Here is a 14,735-nt window from a genome sequence, read left to right as displayed (position 1 = left end):
TTGTATTAAATTGGGATGCAATTTCTGTGTTACAAAGTCAATAAGAATGTAAAAGGTATACAGTAAACCTGAAGTGAAGCATCGGAAACGAAAACTGAACTCACAGGAGAGGTTTAAATCATAGAAAGTTAGAGTGTCAGTCCTCTAGTACTTATGTCGGCAATGTGCCTTTTGTATTAAATTCGGATGCAATTTCTGTGTTTCATCGTCAATAAGAAGGTCCAAGGTATACAGTAAACCTGAAGTGAAGCATCGGAATCTAAACCTGGACCCACAGGAGAGGTTCAAATCATAGAAAGTTAGAGTATCAGTCCACTTGCACTTAAGTCGGCATTGTGCCTTTTGAATTAAATTCGGATGCTCTTTCTGTGTTTCATCGTCAATAAGAAGGTCCAAGGTATACAGTAAACCTGAAGTGAAGCATCGAAATCTAAAACTGGACTCACAGGAGAAGTTCAAATCATAGAAAGTTAGAATGTCAGTCCACTTCTACTTAAGTCGGCATTGTGCCTTTTGTATTGAAGTCGAATCCAATTTCTGTGTTTCAACGTCAAGAAGAAGGTCCAAGGGATACAGTAAACCTGAAGTGAAGCATCGGTATCTAAAACTGGACTCACTGGATAGGTTCAAATCGTAGAAAGTTCGTGTGTCAGTCCTCTTGTACTTAAGTCAGCATTGTGCCTTTTGTATTAAATTCGGATGCAATTTCTGTGTTTCATCGTCAATAAGAAGGGCCAAGGTGTACAGTAAACCTGAAGTGAAGCATCAGAATCTATAACTGGACTCACAGGAGAGTTTCAAATCATAGAAAGTTAGAGTGTCAGTCCTCTTGTACTTAAGTCGGCATTGTGCCTTTCGTATTAAATTCGGATGCAATTTCTGTGTTTCATCGTCAATAAGAAGGTCCAAGGGATACAGTAAACCTGATGTGAAGCTTCGGAATCTAAAACTGGACTCACAGGAGAAGTTCAAATCATAGAAAGCTAGAGTGTCAGTCCTCTTGTACTTAAGTCGGCATTGTGCCTTTTGTATTAAATTCGGATGCAATTTCTGTGTATCATCGTCAAGAAGAAGGTCCAAGGGATACAGTAAACCTGAAGTGAAGCATCGGTATCTTAAACTGCACTCACTGGAGAGGTTCATATCGTAGAAAGTTCGTGTGTCAGTCCTCTTGTACTTAAGTCGGCATTGTGCTTCTTGTATTAAATTCGGATGCTATTCCTGTGTTTCATCGTCAATAAGAAGGTCCAAGGTATACAGAAAACTTGAAGTGAAGCATCGGAATCTAAACCTGGACTCACAGGATATGTTCAAATCATAGAGAGTTAAAGTGTCAGTCCTCTTGTACATGAGTCGGCATTGTGCATTTTGTATCAAATTCGGATGCAATTTCTGTGTTTCATCGTCAATAAGAAGGTCCAAGGGATACAGTAAACCTGAAGTGAAGCATCGGAATCAAAAATAGGACTCGCAGGAGTGGTCCAAATCAAAGATAGTTAGAGTGTCAGTCCTCTTGTACTTAAGTCGGCAATGTGTCTTTTGTATTAAATTCGGATGCAATGTCTGTGTTTCATCGTCAATACGTAGGTCCAAGGTATACAGTAAACCTGAAGTGAAGCACCGGAATCGAAAACTGGACTCACAGGAGAGGTTCACATCATAGAAAGTTAGAGTGTCAGACCTCTTGTACCTAGTCGGCATTATGCATTTGTATTAATTTCTGATGTAATTTCTGTGTTACATCGTCAATAAGAAGGTCCAAGGGAAACAGTAAACATGAAGTGCAGCATCGGAATCTAAAACTGGACTCGCAGGAGGGGTCCAAATCATAGAAAGTTAGAGTTTAAGTCCTCTTGAACTTATGTCGGCATTGTGCCTTTTGTATTAAATTGGGATGCAATTTCTGTGTTTCATCGTCAATAAGAAGGTCCAAGGGGTACAGTAAACCTGAAGTGAAGCATTGGAATCTAAAACTGGACTCGCAGGGGAGGTTCAAATCATAGTAAGTTAGAGTGTTAGTCCTCCTGTACTTAAGTCGGTATTGTGCCTTTTGTATTAAAGTCGGATGCAATTTCTGTGTTTCATCGTCAATAAGAAGGTCCAAGGTATACAGTAAACATGCAGTTAAGCATCGGAATCCAAAACTGGACTCACAGGATAGGATCAAATCGTAGAAAGATAGTGTGTCAGTCCTCTTGTACTTAAGTCGGCATTGTGCCTTTTGTATTAAATTCGGATGAAATTTTTGTGTTTCACAGTCAATAAGACGGTCCAAGGTATACAGTAAACCTGAAGTGCAGAATCGGAATCTAAAACTGGACTCACCGGAGAGGTTCAAATCATAGAAAGTTAGAGTGTCAGTCATCTTGTACTTAAGTCGGCATTGTGGCTTTTGTATTAAATTCGGATGCAATACCTCTGTTCCATCGGCAATAAGAAGGTGCACGGTATACAGTAAACCTGAAATGAAACATCGAAATCTGTAACTGGACTCACAGGGGAGGTTCAAATCATAGAAAGTTAAAGTGTCAGTCTTCTTGTACATAAGTCAGCATTGTGCATTTTGTATTAAATTCTGATGCAATTTCTGTGAATCATCGTCAATAAGAAGGTCCAAGGGATACAGTAAACCTGAAGTGAAGCATCGGAATCTAAAACTGGACACACAGGAGAGGTTCAAATCATAGACAGTTAGAGTGTCAGTCCTCTTGTACTTAATTCGGCATTGTGCCTTTTGTATTAAATTGGGATGCAATTTCTGTGTTTCATCGTAAATAAGAAGGTCCAAGGTATACAGTAAACCTGAAGTGAAGCATCAGAATCTGAAACTGGACTCGCATGAGAGGTTCAAATCATAGAAAGTTAGAGTGTCAGTCCTCTTGTACCTAAGTCGGCATTGTGCCTTTTGTATTAAATTCGGATGCAATTTCTGTGTTTCATCGTCAATAAGAAGGTCCAAGGTATACAGTAAACCTGAAGTGAAGCATCAGAATCTATAACTGGACTCATAGGAGAGTTTCAAATCATAAAAAGTTAGAGTGTCAGTCCTCTTGTACTTAAGTCGGCATTGTGCCTTTTGTATTAAATTCGGATGCCGTTTCCGTGTTTCATCGTCAATAAGAAGGTTCAACGTATACAGTAAACCAGGAGTGAAGCATCGGAATCTAAAACTGGACTCACAGGAGAGGTTCAAATCATAGAAAGTTAGAGTGTCAGTCCTCTTGTACACAAGTCGGCATTGTGACTTTTGTATTACATTCGGATGCAATTTCTGTGTTTCATCGTCAAGAAGAAGGTCCAAGGGATACAGTAAACCTGAAGTGAAGCATCGGTATCTAAAACTGGACTCACTGGATAGGTTCAAATCGTAGAAAGTTCGTGTGTCAGTCCTCTTGTACTTAAGTCGGCATTGTGCTTTTTGTATTAAATTCGGATGCTATTTCTGTGTTTCATCGTCAATAAGAAGGTCCAAGGTATACAGAAAACCTGAAGTGAGGGATCAGAATCTAAACCTGGACTCACAGGAGAGGTTCAAATCATAGAGAGTTAAAGTGTCAGTCCTCTTGTACATAAGTCGGCATTGTGCATTTTGTATCAAATTCGGATGCAATTTCTGTGAAGCATCGTCAATAAGAAGGTCCAAGGGATACAGTAAACCTGAAGTGAAACATCGACACTTAAAACTTGACTCACAGGAGAGGTTCAAATCGTAGAAAGTTAGTGTGTCAGTCCTCTTGTACTTTATAGCGCATTGTGCCTTTTGTATTAAATTGGGCTGCAATTTCTGTGTTACAACGTCAATAAGAATGTAAAAGGTATACAGTAAACCTGAAGTGAAGCATCGGAAACTAAAACTAAACTCACAGGAGAGGTTTAAATCATAGAAAGTTAGAATGTCAGTCCTCTAGTATTTATGTCGGCAATGTGCCTTTTGTATTAAATTCGGATGCAATTTCTGTGTTTCATCGTCAATAAGAAGGTCCAAGGTATACAGTAAACCTGAAGTGAAGCATCGGAATCTAAACCTGGACTCACAGGAGAGGTTCAAATCATAGAAAGTTAGAGTATCAGTCCACTTGTACTTAAGTCGGCATTGTGCCTTTTGAATTAAATTCGGATGCTATTTCTGTAATTCATCGTCAATAAGAAGGTCCAAGGTATACAGTAAACCTGAAGTGAATCATCGAAATCTAAAACTGGACTTACAGGAGAGGTTCAAGTCATAGAAAGTTAGAGTGTCAGTCCTCTTGTACTTAAGTCGGCATTGTGGCTTTTGTATTAACTTTGGATGCAATTTCTGTGTTCCTTCGTCAATAAAAGGGTCCAAGGGGTACAGTAAACCTGAAGAGAAGCATCGGAATCGAAAACTGGACTCACAGGAGAAGTTCAAATCATAGAAAGTTAGAATGTCAGTCCACTTCTACTTAAGTCGGCATTGTGCCTTTTGTATTGAAGTCGAATCCAATTTCTGTGTTTCAACGTCAAGAAGAAGGTCCAAAGGATACAGTAAACCTGAAGTGAAGCATCGGTATCTAAAACTGGACTCACTGGATAGGTTCAAATCGTAGAAAGTTCGTGTGTCAGTTATCTTGTACTTAAGTCAGCATTGTGCCTTTTGTATTAAATTCGGATGCAATTTCTGTGTTTCATCGTCAATAAGAAGGGCCAAGATGTACAGTAAACCTGAAGTGAAGCATCAGAATCTGTAACTGGACTCACAGGAGAGTTTCAAATCATAGAAAGTTAGAGTGTCAGTCCTCTTGTACTTAAGTCGGCATTGTGCCTTTCGTATTAAATTCGGATGCAATTTCTATGTTTCATCGTCAATAAGAAGGTCCAAGGGATACAGTAAACCTGATGTGAAGCTTCGGAATCTAAAACTGGACTCACAGGAGAGGTTCAAATCATAGAAAGTTAGAGTGTCAGTCCTCTTGTACTTAAGTCGGCATTGTGCCTTTTGTATTAAATTCGGATGCAATTTCTGTGTTTCATCGTCAATACGAAGGTCCAATGGATACAGTAAACCTGAAGTGAAGCAACGGTATCTAAAACTGGACTCACAGGAGAGGTTCAAATCGTATGAAAGTAGTGTGTCAGTCCTCTTGTACTTAAGTCGGCATTGTGCCTTTTGTATTAAATTCGGATGCTATTTCTCTGTTTCATCGTCAATAAGAAGGTCCAAGGTGTACAGTAAACCTGAAGTGAAGCATCGGAATCTAAAACTGGACTCACAGGAGAGGCTCAAATCATAGAAATTTAGAGTGTCAGTCCCCTTGTACTTATGTCGGCATTGTGCCTTTCGTATTAAATTCGGTTGCAATTTCTCTGTTATATCGTCCATAAGAAGGTCCAAGGTATACAGTAATCTTGAAGTGAAGGACCGGAAACTAAACCTGGCCTCACAGGAGAGGTTCAAATCATAGAAAGTTAAAGTGTCAGTCCTCTTGTACATAAGTCGGCATTGTGCATTTTGTATTAAATTCGGATGGAATTTCTGTGAATCATCGTCAATAAGAAGGTCCAAGGGATACAGTAAACCTGAAGTGAAGCATCAGAATCTAAAATTGGACTCACAGGAGAGGTTCAAATCATAGAAAGTTAGAGTGTCAGTCCTCTTGTACTTAATTCGGCATTGTGTCTTCTGTATTAAATTTGGATGCAATTTCTGTGTTTCATCGTCAATAAGAAGGTCCAAGGTATACAGTAAACCTGAAATGAAGCATCGGAATCTAAACCTGGACTCACAGGAGAGGTTCAAATCATAGAAAGTTAGAGTATCAGTCCTCTTGTACTTAAGTCGGCATTGTGCCTTTTGTATTAAATTCGGATGCAATTTCTGTGTTTCACCGTCAATAAGAAGGTCCAAGGTATACAGTAAACCTGAAGTGAAGCATCTAAATCTAAAACTGGACTCACAGGAGAGGTTCAAATCATAGAAAGTTAGAGTGTCAGTCCTCTTGTACTTAAGTCGGCATTGTGCCTTTTGTATTAACTTTGGATGCAATTTCTGTGTTCCTTCATCAATAAGAAGGTCCAAGGGATACAGTAAACCTGAAGAGAAGCATCGGAATCTAAAACTGGACTGACAGGAGAAGTTCAAATCATAGAAAGTTAGAGTGTCTGTTTACTTCTACTGAAGTCGGCATTGTGCCATTTGTATTAACTTCGGATCCAATATCTGTGTTTCAACGTCAATAAGAAGGTCCAAGGGATACAGTAAACCTGAAGTGAAGCATCGGAATGTAAAACTGGACTCACAGGAGAGGTTTAAATCATAGAACGTTAGAGTGTCAGTCCTCTTGTACTTAAGTCGGCATTGTGCCTTTTGTATTAAATTCGGATGCAATATCTGTGTTTCATCGTCAATAAAAAGGTCCAAGGTATACAGTAAACCTGAAGTGAAGCATCGGAATCTAAAACTGGACTCCCAGGAGAGGTTCAAATCATAGAAAGTTAGAGTGTCAGCCCACTTGTACTTAAGTCGGCATTGTGCCTTTTTTATTAAAGTCGGATGCAATATCTGTGGTTCATCGTCAATAAGAAGGTCCAAGGTATACAGTAATCCTGAAGTGAAGCATCGGAATCTAAAACTGGACTCACAGGAGAGGTTCAAATCGTAGAAAGTTAGTGTGTCAGTCCTCTTGTACTTAAGTCGGCCTTGTGACTTTTGTATTAAATTCGGATGCAATTTCTGTGTTTCATCGACAATAAGAAGGTCCAAGGTGTACAGTAAACCTGAAGTGAAGCATCAGAATCCATAACTGGACTCACAGGAGAGTTTCAAATCATAGAAAGTTAGAGTGTCAGTCCTCTTGTACTTAAGTCGGCATTGTGCCTTTCGAATTAAATTCGGATGCAATTTCTGTGTTTTATCGTCAATAAGAAGGTCCGAGGGATACAGTAAACCTGATGTGAAGCTTCGGAAACTAAAACTGGACTCACAGGAGAGGTTCAAATCATAGAAAGTTAGAGTGTCAGTCCTCTTGTACTTAAGTTGTCATTGTGCTTTTGTATTAAATTCGAATGCAATTTCTGTGTTTCATCGTCAATAAGAAGGTCCAATGGATACAGTAAACCTGAAGTGAAGCATCGGTATCTAAAACTGGACTCGCAGGAGAGGTTCAAATCATAGAAAGTTAGAGTGTCAGTCCTCTTGTACTTAATTCGGCATTGTGCCTTCTGTATTAAATTGGGATGCAATTTCTGTGTTTCATCGTCAATAAGAAGGTCCAAGGGATACAGTAAACCTGAAGTGAAGCATCAGAATCTAAAACTGGACTCGCAGGAGAGGTTCAAATTATAGAAAGTTAGAGTGTCAGTCCTCTTGTACCTAAGTCGGCATTGAGCCTTTTGTGTTAAATTCAAATGCAATTTCTGTGTTTCATCGTCAATAAGAAGGTCCAAGGTATACAGTAAACCTGAAGTGAAGCATCGGTATCTAAAACTGGACTCAAAGGAGAGGTTCAAATCGTAGCAAGTTGTGTGCCAGTCCTCTTGTACTTAAGTCGGCATTGTGCCTTTTGTATTATATTGGGATGCAATTTCTGTGTTACAACGTCAATAAGAAGGTAAAAGGTATACAGTAAATCTGAAGTGAAGCATCGGAATCTAAAACTGGACTCACAGAAGAGGTTTAAATCATAGAAAGTTAGAGTGTCAGTCCTCTTGTACTTATGTCGGCGTTGTGCCTCTTGTATTAAATTCGGATGCGATTTCTGAGTTTCATCGTCAATAAGAAGGTCCAAGGTATACAGTAAATCTGAAGTGAAGCATCGGAATCTAAACCTGGACTCACAGGAGAGGTTCAAATCATAGAGTATCAGTCCTCTTGTACTTAAGTCGGCATTGTGACTTTTGTATTACATTCGGATGCAATTTCTGTGTTTCATCGTCAATAAGAAGGTCCAAGGTATACAGTAAACCTGATGTGAAGCATCGAAATCTGAAACTGGACTCGCAGGAGAGGTTCAAATCATAGAAAGCTAGAGTGTCAGACCTCTTGTACTTAAGTCGGCATTGTGCCTTTTGTAACAACTTTGGATGCAATTTCTGTGTTCCTTCGTCAATAAGAATGCCCAAGGGATACAGTAAACCTGAAGAGAAGCATCGGAATCTAAAACTGGACTCAACGGAGAAGTTCAAATTATAGAAAGTTTAAGTGTCAGTCCACTTCTACTTTAGTCGGCATTGTGCCTTTTGTATTAAATTCGGATCCAATTTCTGTGTTCCAACGTCAATAAGAAGGTCCAAGGTATACAGTAAACCTGAAGTGAAGCATTGGAATAGAAAACTGGACTCTCAGAGAGGTTCAAATCAAAGAATGTTAGAGTGTCAGTCCTCTTGTACTTAAGTCGGCATTGTGCCTTTTGTATTAAATTCGGATGCAATTTCTGTGTTTCCTCGTCAATAAGAAGGTCCAAGGTATACAGTATACCTGAAGTGTAGCATCAGAATCTAAAACTGGACTCACAGGAGAGGTTCAAATCATAGAAAGTTAGAGTGTCAGACCTCTTGTACTTAAGTCAGCATTATGCCTTCCGTATTAAATTCGGATGCAATATCTGTGTTTTATCGTCAATAAGAAGGTCCAAGGGATACAGTAAACCTGAAGTGAAGCATCGGAATCTAATACTGGACTCACAGGTGAGGTTCAAATCATAGAAGGTTAGAGTGTCAGTCCTCTTGAACTGAAGTCGGCATTGAGCCTTTTGTAATAAATTGGGATGCAATTTCTGTGTTTCATCGTCAATAAGAAGGTGCAAGGGGTACAGTTAACCCGAAAGTGAAGCATCGGAATCTAAAACTGGACTCGCAGGGGAGGTTCAAATCGTTGAAAGTTAGAGTGTTAGTCCTCTTGTACTTAAGTCGGCATTGTGCCTTTTGTATTAAATTCAGATGCAATTTCTGTGTTTCATCGTCAATAAGACGGTCCAAGGTATACACTAAACCTGAAGTGCAGAATCGGAATCTAAAACTGGACTCACCGGAGTGGTTCAAATCATAGAATGTGAGAGTGTCAGTCCTCTTGTACTTAAGTCGGCGATGTGGCTTTTGTATTAAATTCGGATGCAATTCCTCTGTTTCATCGGCTATAAGAAGGTGCACAGTATACAGTAAACCTGAAGTGAAGCATCGAAATCTAAAACTGGACTCACAGAAGGGGTTCTTATCATAGAAAGATAGAGTGTCAGTCCTCTCGTACTTAGGTCGCCATTGTTCCTTTTTTATTAAAGTTGGATGCAATTTCTGTGTTTCATCGTCAAGAAGATGGTTCTAGGTATACAGTAAACCTGAAGTGAAGCATCGGAATCTAAAACTGGGCTCGCAGGAGAGGACAAAATCATAGAAAGTTAGAGTGTCAGTCTACTTGTACTTAAGTTGGCATTATGCCTTTTGTATTAAATTCGGATGCAATATCTGTGTTTCATCGTCAATAAGAAGGTCCAAGGTATACAGTAAATCTGAAGTGAAGCATCGGAATCTAAAACTGGTCTCCCAGGAGAGGTTCAAATCATAGATAATTAGGAGGTCAGTCCTCTTGTACATAAGCCGGCATTGTGCATTTTGTATTAAATTTGGATGCAATTTCTGTGAATCATCGTCAAAAAGAAGGTCCAAGGGATTCAGTAAACCTGAAGTGAAGCATCGGAATCTAAAACTGGACTCACAGGAGAGGTTCAAATCATAGAAAGTTACAGAGTCAGTCCTCTTGTACTTAATTTGGCATTGTGACTTTTGTATTATATTGCGATGTAATTTCTGTGTTTCATCGTCAATAAGAGGGTCGAAGGAATACAGTAAACCTGAAGTGAAGCATCAGAATCTAAATCTGGACTCGCAGGAGAGGTTCAAATCATAGAAGGTTAGAGTGTCAGTCCTCTTGTACCTAAGTCGGCATTGAGACTTTTGTATTAAATTCGGATGCAATTTCTGTGTTTCATCGTCAATAAAAAGGTCCAAGGTATACAGTAAACCTGAACTGAAGCATCGGTATCTAAAACTGGACTCACAGGAGAGGTTCAAATCGTAGAATGTTAGTGAGTCAGTCCTTTTGTACTGAAGTCGGCATTGTGCCTTTTGTATTAAATTCGGGTGCAGTTTCTGTGTTTCATCGTCAATAAGAATGTCCAAGGTATACAGTAAACCTGAAGTGATGCATGAGAATCTAAAACTGGACTGACAGGAGGGTTTCAAATCAAGGAAAGTTAGAGTGTCAGTCCTCTTGTACGTAATTAGGCATTGTGCCTTTTGTATTATATTCGGATGCAATTTCTGTGTTTCATCGTCAATAAGAAGGTCGAAGGTATACAGTAAACCTGATATGAAGCTTCGGAATCTAAAACTGGACTCCCAGGGAGGTTCAAATCATAGAAAGTTAGAGTGTCAGTCCTCTTGTACTTAAGTCGGCATTGTGCCTTTTGTATTAAATTCGGATGCAATTTCTGTGTTTCATCGTCAATAAAAAGGTCCAAGGGATACAGTAAACCTGAAGTGAAGCATCGGAATCAAAAATAGGACTCACAGGAGTGGTCCAAATCAATGAAAGTTAGAGTGTCAGTCTTCTTGTACTTAAGTCGGCAATGTGACTTTTATATTAAATTCGGATGCAATATCTGTGTTTCATCGTCAATAAGTAGGTCCAAGGTATACAGTAAACCTGAGGTGAAGCACCGGAATCTAAAACTGGAATCACAGGAGAGGTTCAAATCATAGAAAGTTAGAGTGTCAGACCTCTTGTACCTAAGTCGGCACTATGCCTTTTGTATTAAATTCAAATGCAATTTCTGTGTTTCATCGTCAATAAGAATGTCCAAGGGATACAGTAAACCTGAAGGGAAGCATCGGAATCTGAAACTGGACTCGCAGGAGAGTTCCAAATCATAGAAAGTTAGAGTGTCGGTCCTCTTGTACTTAAGTCGGCATTTTGTCATTTGTATTAAATTCGGATGCAGTTTCTGTGTTTCATCGTCAATAAGAAGGTCCAAGGGATACAGTAAACCTGAAGTGAAGCATCGGAATCTAATACTGGACTCACAGGAGGGGTTCAAATCATAGAAAGTTAGAGTGTCAGTACTCTTGAACTTAAGTCGGCATTGTGCCTTTCGTATTATATTGGGATGCAATTTCTGTGTTTCATCGTGAATAAGAAGGTCCAAGGGGTACAGTAAACCTGAAGTGAAGCATCGGAATCTAAAACTGGACTCGCAGGGGAGGTTCAAATCATAGAAAGTTAGAGTGTCAGTCCTCTTGTACTTAAGTCGGCATTGTGCCTTTTGTATTAACGTCGGATGCAATTTCTGTGTTTCATCGTCAACAAGAAGGTCCAAGGTATACAGTAAACCTGAAGTAAAGCATCAGAATCCAAAACTGGAATCACAGGAGAGGATTAAATCGTAGAAAGTTAGTGTGTCAGTCCCCTTGTACTTAAGTCGGCATTGTGCCTTTTGTATTAAATTCGGATGCAATTTCTGTGTTTCATCGTCAATAAGAAGGTCCCAGGTATACAGTAAACCTGAAATGAAGCATCGGTATCTAAAACTGGACTCACAGGAGAGGTTCAAATCATACAAAGTTAGAGTGTCAGTCCTCTTGTACATAAGTCGGCATTGTGCATTTTGTATTAAATTCGCATGCAATTTCTGTGAATCATCGTCAATAAGAAGGTCCAAGGGATACAGTAAACCTGAAGTGAAGCATCGGCTTCCAAAACTGGAGTCACAGGAGAGGTTCAAATCATAGAAAATTCGAGTGACAGTCCTCTTGTACTTAAGTCAGCATTGTGCCTTTTGTATTAAATTCGGACGCAATTTCTGTGTTTCATCGTCAATAAGAAGGTGCAAGGTATACAGTAAATCTGAAGTGATGCATCGGAATCTAAACCTGGATTCACAGGAGAGGTTCAAATCATAGAAAGTTAGGTCAGCCCTCTTTTACTTAAGTCGGCATTGTGCCTTTTGTATTAAATTCGGATGCAATTTCTGTGTTTCATCGTCAATAAGACGGTCCAAGGTATACACTAAACCTGAAGTGCAGAATCGGAATCTAAAACTGGACTCACCGGAGTGGTTCAAATCATAGAATGTGAGAGTGTCAGTCCTCTTGTACTTAAGTCGGCGATGTGGCTTTTGTATTAAATTCGGATGCAATTCCTCTGTTTCATCGGCTATAAGAAGGTGCACAGTATACAGTAAACCTGAAGTGAAGCATCGAAATCTAAAACTGGACTCACAGAAGGGGTTCTTATCATAGAAAGATAGAGTGTCAGTCCTCTCGTACTTAGGTCGCCATTGTTCCTTTTTTATTAAAGTTGGATGCAATTTCTGTGTTTCATCGTCAAGAAGATGGTTCTAGGTATACAGTAAACCTGAAGTGAAGCATCGGAATCTAAAACTGGGCTCGCAGGAGAGGACAAAATCATAGAAAGTTAGAGTGTCAGTCTACTTGTACTTAAGTTGGCATTATGCCTTTTGTATTAAATTCGGATGCAATATCTGTGTTTCATCGTCAATAAGAAGGTCCAAGGTATACAGTAAATCTGAAGTGAAGCATCGGAATCTAAAACTGGTCTCCCAGGAGAGGTTCAAATCATAGATAATTAGGAGGTCAGTCCTCTTGTACATAAGCCGGCATTGTGCATTTTGTATTAAATTTGGATGCAATTTCTGTGAATCATCGTCAAAAAGAAGGTCCAAGGGATTCAGTAAACCTGAAGTGAAGCATCGGAATCTAAAACTGGACTCACAGGAGAGGTTCAAATCATAGAAAGTTACAGAGTCAGTCCTCTTGTACTTAATTTGGCATTGTGACTTTTGTATTATATTGCGATGTAATTTCTGTGTTTCATCGTCAATAAGAGGGTCGAAGGAATACAGTAAACCTGAAGTGAAGCATCAGAATCTAAATCTGGACTCGCAGGAGAGGTTCAAATCATAGAAGGTTAGAGTGTCAGTCCTCTTGTACCTAAGTCGGCATTGAGACTTTTGTATTAAATTCGGATGCAATTTCTGTGTTTCATCGTCAATAAAAAGGTCCAAGGTATACAGTAAACCTGAACTGAAGCATCGGTATCTAAAACTGGACTCACAGGAGAGGTTCAAATCGTAGAATGTTAGTGAGTCAGTCCTTTTGTACTGAAGTCGGCATTGTGCCTTTTGTATTAAATTCGGGTGCAGTTTCTGTGTTTCATCGTCAATAAGAATGACCAAGGTATACAGTAAACCTGAAGTGATGCATGAGAATCTAAAACTGGACTGACAGGAGGGTTTCAAATCAAGGAAAGTTAGAGTGTCAGTCCTCTTGTACGTAATTAGGCATTGTGCCTTTTGTATTATATTCGGATGCAATTTCTGTGTTTCATCGTCAATAAGAAGGTCGAAGGTATACAGTAAACCTGATATGAAGCTTCGGAATCTAAAACTGGACTCCCAGGGAGGTTCAAATCATAGAAAGTTAGAGTGTCAGTCCTCTTGTACTTAAGTCGGCATTGTGCCTTTTGTATTAAATTCGGATGCAATTTCTGTGTTTCATCGTCAATAAAAAGGTCCAAGGGATACAGTAAACCTGAAGTGAAGCATCGGAATCAAAAATAGGACTCACAGGAGTGGTCCAAATCAATGAAAGTTAGAGTGTCAGTCTTCTTGTACTTAAGTCGGCAATGTGACTTTTATATTAAATTCGGATGCAATATCTGTGTTTCATCGTCAATAAGTAGGTCCAAGGTATACAGTAAACCTGAGGTGAAGCACCGGAATCTAAAACTGGAATCACAGGAGAGGTTCAAATCATAGAAAGTTAGAGTGTCAGACCTCTTGTACCTAAGTCGGCACTATGCCTTTTGTATTAAATTCAAATGCAATTTCTGTGTTTCATCGTCAATAAGAATGTCCAAGGGATACAGTAAACCTGAAGGGAAGCATCGGAATCTGAAACTGGACTCGCAGGAGAGTTCCAAATCATAGAAAGTTAGAGTGTCGGTCCTCTTGTACTTAAGTCGGCATTTTGTCATTTGTATTAAATTCGGATGCAGTTTCTGTGTTTCATCGTCAATAAGAAGGTCCAAGGGATACAGTAAACCTGAAGTGAAGCATCGGAATCTAATACTGGACTCACAGGAGGGGTTCAAATCATAGAAAGTTAGAGTGTCAGTACTCTTGAACTTAAGTCGGCATTGTGCCTTTCGTATTATATTGGGATGCAATTTCTGTGTTTCATCGTGAATAAGAAGGTCCAAGGGGTACAGTAAACCTGAAGTGAAGCATCGGAATCTAAAACTGGACTCGCAGGGGAGGTTCAAATCATAGAAAGTTAGAGTGTCAGTCCTCTTGTACTTAAGTCGGCATTGTGCCTTTTGTATTAACGTCGGATGCAATTTCTGTGTTTCATCGTCAACAAGAAGGTCCAAGGTATACAGTAAACCTGAAGTAAAGCATCAGAATCCAAAACTGGAATCACAGGAGAGGATTAAATCGTAGAAAGTTAGTGTGTCAGTCCCCTTGTACTTAAGTCGGCATTGTGCCTTTTGTATTAAATTCGGATGCAATTTCTGTGTTTCATCGTCAATAAGAAGGTCCCAGGTATACAGTAAACCTGAAATGAAGCATCGGTATCTAAAACTGGACTCACAGGAGAGGTTCAAATCATACAAAGTTAGAGTGTCAGTCCTCTTGTACATAAGTCGGCATTGTGCATTTTGTATTAAATTCGCATGCAATTTCTGTGAATCATCGTCAATAAGA

The sequence above is a fragment of the Schistocerca serialis genome, unplaced genomic scaffold (assembly GCF_023864345.2).
Source record: "Schistocerca serialis cubense isolate TAMUIC-IGC-003099 unplaced genomic scaffold, iqSchSeri2.2 HiC_scaffold_1362, whole genome shotgun sequence".
Lineage (NCBI taxonomy): Eukaryota > Metazoa > Arthropoda > Insecta > Orthoptera > Acrididae > Schistocerca > Schistocerca serialis.
Note: the sequence above shows the minus strand (reverse complement) of the source record.